The 7,500-nt window shown below is 32.7% G+C and overlaps 3 long non-coding RNA genes across 3 annotated transcripts in view; 2 read left to right on the plus strand and 1 right to left on the minus strand.

Annotated features, from left to right (window-relative positions):
- The first annotated feature begins 786 nt into the window (after nt 1–786).
- Nucleotides 787–1,355, plus strand: LOC147470068 (uncharacterized). Its single transcript, XR_015191752.1, has 2 exons — nt 787–836; nt 1,042–1,355. It is a non-coding gene; the product is annotated as an uncharacterized LOC147470068 (long non-coding RNA).
- Nucleotides 1,356–4,881: 3,526 nt separating this feature from the next.
- LOC147470069 (uncharacterized) lies at nt 4,882–5,269 on the plus strand. Its single transcript, XR_015191764.1, has 2 exons — nt 4,882–4,931; nt 5,048–5,269. It is a non-coding gene; the product is annotated as an uncharacterized LOC147470069 (long non-coding RNA).
- Nucleotides 5,270–7,245: 1,976 nt separating this feature from the next.
- The window catches only part of LOC147470070 (uncharacterized), a 426-nt gene continuing 171 nt past the window's right edge, over nt 7,246–7,500 (minus strand). The window contains exon 2 of the long non-coding RNA XR_015191753.1: nt 7,246–7,471. This is a non-coding gene — a long non-coding RNA (uncharacterized LOC147470070). The remainder of the gene's footprint in view (nt 7,472–7,500) is intronic.

The raw sequence follows: 7,500 nt of genomic DNA on the forward strand, positions 1-7,500 counted from the left end.
ATATACATAGATACATACATATATATATCTATATATATGCATATATATAGATATAGATATATATACATATAGATGCATACATACATATACATACATATATAATGAGAGAGAGACAGAGAGAAAGAGAGATACATACATACATGCATATGCATACATGTGAATATATATGAATATATATATATATATATATATATATATATATATATATATATATATATATATAAGTATGTGTGTGTGCGTGTGTATATGTATCTATATATGTATATTTGTTCATGTATATATATATATATATATATATATATATATATATATATATATATATATATATATATATATATATATATATATATATATATATATATGCATATGTGTGTGTATAAATCTATAACTATATCTATCTATCTGTAAATATATAAATATATATATTATATATATATCATATATTCATATATATACATATATATGCATGTAAATTAATAAAGAAAAAAAAATACAGCAACTAAGCATGTTGAAAGACAGAAATTCAGGGATCCCTTGACCTTCCGTTCACTAATCAGATTTTAATAATACAATTTTATTCATCCATGCCACCTTTTTATATTGATTTCTATCACTTTATACAACTTTAGGAATACTCAAGTTCAAATTACTTGTGCTTTCCCGGTCTTTTCCCTAAGAAACGCAACACACCGGTCCCTGCCGGGGTAGACCTGCAACAGGTCATATTATATACTAGAAGACAAATCCTCCTAGCGATATATAAGGGCATAACATCCCTTGCAAGACAAACCCTAAGACTCTTGTTTGCACTCAGGATTGCGGATAATATGAAGTGTGTAAGTAGCTACGATTATTTTCTCGCATCATGTAATATCAATGGGTATTTGAGCCTATTTATGTCTGCGCGTGTGTTTTTGCACTTATATAATAGCCTATATCTGTAAAAAGTCGTGCAGTTAGTGAAAGCTTATCATAGAGCAATAAATTTCATTTACTCTGTATGTTGCATGCATTCTCAGTACCATCATTTGTTATCTTTAGGTGTCTCTACTGCTCACCGTGGCCATGGCCCTGGCTCTCCTCACGGGGTTAGCCCAAGCCATGCCGGAGCCCCTCGCTTTGGCTGACCCTTCGCCGGCAGCCGGTCCCTACGCCACGGCTGACCCCTATTATCCCTATGGATACCGAGGCTATGGCTACGATCACTACAGGTATGGGCACCACAGTTCCTACGACGGCTACGGACACCGCTACTACTACTGACGTTCCACCGATGATTAATGGCTGGAACCAAATCACCCGATGATTATGCTAGCACGCATCAACGACAGTACCTCCTTTCATATAGCGAAACCTCAGACTGGTTTAGTAGTACACTGTATATTGTATTTGTTCTACTTCTGGTAATGGTAAAATATATGTATGAATCATCGCATATCACTTTTACCTTTCCTCTTTTTTCTGCCACTGTGCGTTTAGTTTCTAGACAAAGGTATATATATATATGTATATATATGTATATATATACATATATATATATATATATATATATATATATATATATATATATATATATATTGCGTGTGTGTGTGTACGCACGCCCGTATTTGTGCGCTTCTCTATAATGTTCCACTTCATATGGTGACACGCATCTGAGCAATTGTTTCAGGTTGCTAGTAATCTGTGTCTCGTTGCTGGACACATGTATCCCGGTAAATTAGCGTGGAATTTAGTACCTCTTTTCATTTAGAGTGTTTATGGTATTAGTAATAGCATGTTTGTTTCAATGAAAAAAAATGCTTATCACTATATCATTTTTCGCCTTCCATATATATATGTATATATATGTATATATATATGCATATGTGTATATATATATATGTATGTATATATACAGTATATATATATACATATATATTCGTTTCGTTTCGAAAATCGTAAAAAAACATGCCTCTGCATGCCACTCTGACAGTATTGCATAACATAGAGTATTATTACTTGACAGAAATTGTTGCAATACATGCAAAGTTTCTGTCTCAGAGTTAGCATGCGATATGTATCACCTTCTAAACAGTTTTTGAACCCCTTCTTTTTAACAATACAGTTGACATATAATCTAATAGGTTAAAGTTTGGCAAGAGAAGGAGAAAGAGGGCAAGAGTGATGGAAGAGATATATATAGAGAAAGACAGAGAGGAAGAGAGGAAATATATGTTTACGCACGCACACGCACGCACGCATCCATGCACACACACACATGCGCAGACAGGTATACTATACGTATATATACGTGTATATATATATATATGTATATATATATATATATATATATATATATATATATATATATATATATATATATGCCTCTCTATCTGTTAATCTATTTATCAATCTCTCTCTCTCGCTATCAATATGTATCTTTCTATCCATCTATATCTATATGCCTATCTCTCTTTCTATATCTATCTATATCTATATACCTATCTCTCTCTATATATCTATCTATATCTATATGTCTATCTTTCTTCCTATATCTAGTTATCTCTCTCTCTATATATAACTCTATTTCTATCTATCCACCATATATAACTCTATTTCTATCTATCCATACACATACACACCATATCTATTTGTGTATGTCACGTATATTCGAGAAGTAAAGAAGAAAAAAAAGAACTCTGATACCGGGAAATCCCCAAAACATCTTTCGTAATTCCTTTTTATTATGTTTTTTTTTTTTTTTTTTTAAGTGGATAGGCAACAACTCATGGCGGTCCGATTACAAAAATGATCATACGTACGTCTTGAACTTGGGAGCCAGTTCAAGGTCATGAGGTCATTCGTTAACTTAAACTTGAAAGCCAGAGTTTCTTTTATGGAGATTTTGCATAATTTTAGCGTATTCCAAATAAAATAGATTTACGTCAGTGTAGCTGAAAAAATCTACCATTAGATATAATAAACAAAGGATAATTTTAAAGAACGACCGACTATTCTACTTTTGTAGAGTAACGGGCAGTCCAGTTGGAAAAAAAAAAAAAAAAAAAAAAAAAAACGGAAAGCCCTGTGTTAGACTATGACAGGGATATGACACGTTCTTGAGAAATATCAAGAACATTCTCATGATATTCTAAATTTAGGATTAAAGAGACATTTTCTTTTATGATTCATATTTCCTAGAAGATAAAAAGAAAGGGTAGAATGTCTTATGAGTTCAAGACCTGGGTGAATATTCCGAAGACATAAAGTAATCACAAACAATGAGGTACATTATATATCCCAAAACCAATCCAAGGTCAGGAAGCAGAGAGCAAAGACTTTTATGGTGATAACAGTATATTATGGGTGTGATGTAATGAAGACAATCATATGAGGTTGATAGGATTAATGAGCTTTTGTACTTTTGGCTATATCTGTGTATCTCACTATGTAGCCTGACAGATCGATATATGCAGACATATTCTCCTTTTATTAATATATTCTATCAACATAGTTAACTTTCTTCCTGTTAATGTTTATAATGAGAAAGAAAATACCTCTAGATTTTATCAACATACTATCTATATCTAATAGTCTTCTCCGGATATTTTATAGACGAAGAAAAATTGATTGTATCTATAAAATTGTCAATCAAGAGCGGGATCATTTGACACGAACACATAACATTTGTTGAACCATCTGAATAACATGTATAGCTTTATACATATATACACATAATATATATATATATATATATATATATATATATATATATATATATATGTATGTATGTATATACATATATATGTATATATAAATATGTACATGAATATACACACATATATGTCTATATCTATCTATCTATCTCTCTCTCTATATATATATATATATTTGTATGTATATTATTAAATATACATATACACATGTGTATATATACATAAATACACATATCAATATATATATATATATATATATATATATATATATATATGTCTATCTCTATATAAATGAATGTATAAATACATACATACATACATACATATATATATATATATATATATATATATATATATATATATATGTGTGTGTGTGTGTGTGTGTGTGTGTGTGTGTGTGTGTGTGTGTGTGTGTGTTTATTTAGAGTTTTATAATGAGAAAGAAAATACCTCTAGATTTAATCAACATACTATCTAATGGTCTTTTCATAGTATTTATATAGACGAAAGGAAAGGACTGTATCTTTAAAATTGTCAATCAAGAGCGGGATCATTTGACACAAACAACATAACATTTGTGGAACCATCTGAATAGCATGTATAGCTTTATACATATATGCACATAATATATAGATATATATACACATATATGGATATATATAAATATATGCATGAATATACACACATATATGGATATATATAAATATATGCATGAATATACACACATATATGGATATATATAAATACATACATGAATATACACACATATATGTCTATATCTATCTATCTACCTACTTATCTATCATTCTCTCTATCTATATATATACTTGTATGTATGTATATATACATATACATGTGTATATATACATAAATAAATATATCAATATTTATGTCTATCTATCTATACAAATATATTTAGAAATACATACATACATATATATGTATATATATATATATATATATATATATATATATATATATATATATATACATATATAGTTAGCTTTGCTTCCTATTATATTTTTTGATATCGTGTGAGAATCAAGTTTCATGTGATTTCCCGGTCTTTTCCTAGAGAAACGCAACACACCGGTTCTTGCCTGGATACAGTCACCTTACCTGCTAGAGGATGAATCTCTTAGAGCAGGTATATAAGGGCATCACACTTCAAGACATACTCTGAGACTTTTTTATAAATAAACTGACACATTCAACTGCTCGGGAAATATGAAGTGTGTAAGTATCTGTTGTTTTATCGTCACTTAATGTAATCGATGGGTTTATTTTATATGCGATTATATATCTATGGTGAGCTTCACCCTTTCCCAAATAACCTCCTCCTTAATCCTAAGGTGTCTCTCCTGCTCACCGTGGCCATGGCCCTGGCTCTCCTCACGGGGTCAACCCGAGCCATGCCGGAGCCCCTCGCTTTGGCTGACCCTTCGCCGGCAGCCAATCCCTACGCCACGGCTGACCCCTATTATCCCTATGGATACCGAGGCTATGGCTACGATCACTACAGGTATGGCCACCACAGTTCCTACGACGGCTACGGACACCGTTACTATTACTGAGGTTCCACCGAAGATGACTGGCTGCAGCCATATGACCCGATGATTATGCTAGCACGCATTAATGCAGTACCTCCTTTCATATAGCGAAATCTCAGACTGATTTAGCAGTATATTGTATTTGTTCTACTTCTGTAATGGTAAAATATATGTATGAATCGCATATCAGTTTTGCTTTTTCTCTTTTTTTCTGCCACTGTGCGTTTGTATATGTATGTATGTATGTATATATATATATATATATATATATATATATATATATATATATGTATGTATGTTTATATGTTTATATATACATTGTGCGCTTTTCTATAATGTTCCACTTCATATGGGAACACGCACCTGAGCAATTGTTACAGCTTGCTAATCATCTGTGTCTCGTTGCTGAACGTGTTCCAAATATTCACCCCAGGTCTTGAACTCATGTGGGCGTTCCCGAGCCACGAGTGAGAACACATGTAGTTGTCTCTTATTAGCGCTAATTCCCTCACCTAGTTGACTATAAGTATAAATATGAGAGTCTTTCCATTGATTCCTCTCTTGCAGTCGTCATATGTATTGTGGTCAAAACATTTTTCTTCTATCCTTTCTTCTTATCTTCTTGGAAATGTGAATCATAAAGAAATGTCTCTTTGAACCTAAATTTAGAATATTATGAGACTGTTCTTGATATTTCTCAAGAACGTGTTGTCATATCCCTGTCTAAGTCTAACACAGGACTTTCCGTTCTTTTTTTTCCAACTGGACTGCCCGTTACTCTACAAAAGTAGAATAGTCGGTCTATTTTATTTGGAATACGCTAAAATTATGCAAAATCTCAAAAAAAAAAAAAAAATCTGTTTTTCAAGTTTAAGTTATCCAATGACCTCATGACCTTGAACTGGCTCCCAAGTTCACGACGTACGTATTATCATTTTTGTAATCGAACCGCCTTTAGTTGTTGCCTATCCACTTGAAAAAAAAAAAAATGAGTACAGTCTGTGTGCTTGCTTAATTGTTTATAGATATACGGTTATGTATTGTAAGTCTGCATTGTGTTAATTTTTTTAAATTAATGTGGCGAAATGGAAAATACGTGTAAGGAATTACGAAAGATGTTTTGGGGATTTCCCGGTATCAGATTTTTTTTTTTTTTTTTCTCTCGCTCTCTCTCTCTTTCTCGCATATACGTGACATACACAAACATATATGATGTGTATATGTGTGGGTGGATAGATAGAAATAGAATTTTATATATAAATATATATATAGAGAGAGAGAAAGAGAGAGAGAGAAAGATAGGCAGATAGATATTGATAGATATATAGAGAGAGATAGGCATATAGATATAGATGGATAGACGGATACATATTAATTGCGAGAGAGAGAGATTGATAAATAGATTAACAGATAGAGAGATAGACAGGCATATAGATATACGTATAGCATACCTGTCTGCGCATGTGTGTGTGCATGGATGCGTGCGTGCGCGCGCGTGAACATATATTTTTTCTCTTCCTCTCTCTCTTTTTCTCTCTCTATATCTCTTCCATCTCTCTCGCTCCCTCTCCCTCCTTTCTCTCCTAACTTTCTCTTTCTCTCTATATCCTTCTCTTCCTTCCTCTCTCACTTTACAGAGATCGTAACTTCGTACATTAAACAAAGCTTAAGCCTTTTTTTTTTTTTTTTTTTTTTTTTTTTTTTTTTTTTTTTTTTTTTTTTTTTTTTTTTAGAGGAAATAGTAACCTACAGTTAGCTAGGCTGATGAAGGGACAAAGATAGATCAAATACAAATTATCTTGTACATCTTATCATATATGTTCGGACGAACATATATGATAAGGAAATGTCTTATCCACATCTTGTCAACAGACAGCGTGATACAAAAAGGGAAAAGAAAAGAAAATGACACCGTATCAGCAATCATTATTTTACTTCTGATTTCATAGTTCAACACACCTACACCTGTCAGGGTAGAACAGGTGGTCATTCAGTTCCAGTCATTCATCTGTATCCTCAATAGTAATAGTAGTGGCGACCGTACCCGCCATGATAGTTGTGATGCCCATAATGGTAGCCTCCGTACCCATAGGGATAATGGAAGCCAGCCATGGCGTAGGGACCGGCTGCCGGTGAAGGGTCAGCCAAAGCTAGAGGTTCCGGCATGGCATAGGCTAGCCCTGTGAGGAGAGCCAGGGCCATGGCCACGGCGAGCAGGAGAGACACCTGAGGATAAAAGGGATGATGATAATGAT

Source organism: Penaeus japonicus, unplaced genomic scaffold, assembly GCF_977035675.1.
Source record: "Penaeus japonicus unplaced genomic scaffold, GWHDUDI00000001_assembly GWHDUDI00000017, whole genome shotgun sequence".
NCBI classification, from domain to species: domain Eukaryota; kingdom Metazoa; phylum Arthropoda; class Malacostraca; order Decapoda; family Penaeidae; genus Penaeus; species Penaeus japonicus.